Source organism: Chiloscyllium plagiosum, unplaced genomic scaffold (genome assembly GCF_004010195.1).
Source record: "Chiloscyllium plagiosum isolate BGI_BamShark_2017 unplaced genomic scaffold, ASM401019v2 scaf_93393, whole genome shotgun sequence".
In the NCBI taxonomy this organism is placed as follows: Eukaryota; Metazoa; Chordata; class Chondrichthyes; order Orectolobiformes; family Hemiscylliidae; genus Chiloscyllium; species Chiloscyllium plagiosum.
This window is the reverse complement of record NW_025203586.1, coordinates 264-900: the sequence shown is the minus strand read 5'-3', so window position 1 is coordinate 900 and position 637 is coordinate 264. Positions and strand designations below refer to the sequence as shown.

At 54.9% G+C, this 637-nt stretch overlaps 1 long non-coding RNA gene across 1 annotated transcript in view; it reads left to right on the top strand.

Annotated features, from left to right (window-relative positions):
- The window catches only part of LOC122546310, a 6,268-nt gene extending 6,173 nt beyond the window's left edge, over window positions 1-95 (top strand). The window contains exon 3 of the long non-coding RNA XR_006310710.1: window positions 6-95. This is a non-coding gene — a long non-coding RNA (uncharacterized LOC122546310). The remainder of the gene's footprint in view (window positions 1-5) is intronic.
- The last annotated feature ends 542 nt before the right edge of the window (window positions 96-637 follow it).

Genomic DNA, 637 nt, shown 5'->3' with positions numbered 1-637 from the left:
CACAGTCTCGCAACATGGACCTGGTTGAGATCCTGTCCTTTGTGTTCCAGCTCAGCTTCTCCACACTGGGCAAGGTGAGAGCGAGGGAGAGAGAAATGCTGCCTGCACCCACGACATCCGGGAGTTGGAAGCTGACAGAACCATCTGGGACGGAGTCAGCTCTTCCACCTCTGAACAGCGGCAGCAAGTGTCAGGGGCAACCCAGGCTAACGCTGTGGGGAGGGAGAGCTGCCCCCAGTGGCCAGCAGCATCTTTCAGGGTGGGGCTTTCGACTCTTCGGCCCGTCTACCTTGTAGGGTAGATGTAAATGATCCCGCAGCTTAATTTCAAACATTATAATATGACAAAGCGGGGGGGGGGAGGGGGGGCAGGTACACAGTTCCTTGCAAGTGCAGACAGGCTAATGAAGAAGGTGTTTAGCCCTTATTGGTCAGTACATTGAGTACAGGAGTTGGATGCGATTAGTTCCCTGAACAGTGTGGAAACACAGACCCTCCGAAGAGTAACCCACCCAGACCCATCTCCCCCTGACTAATGCACCTACCACTACAGGGTAATTTCCCACGGCCAATCCACCCTGACCTGCACATCTTTGGACTGTGGGAGGAAACCGGAGCACCAGGAGGAAACCCACGCA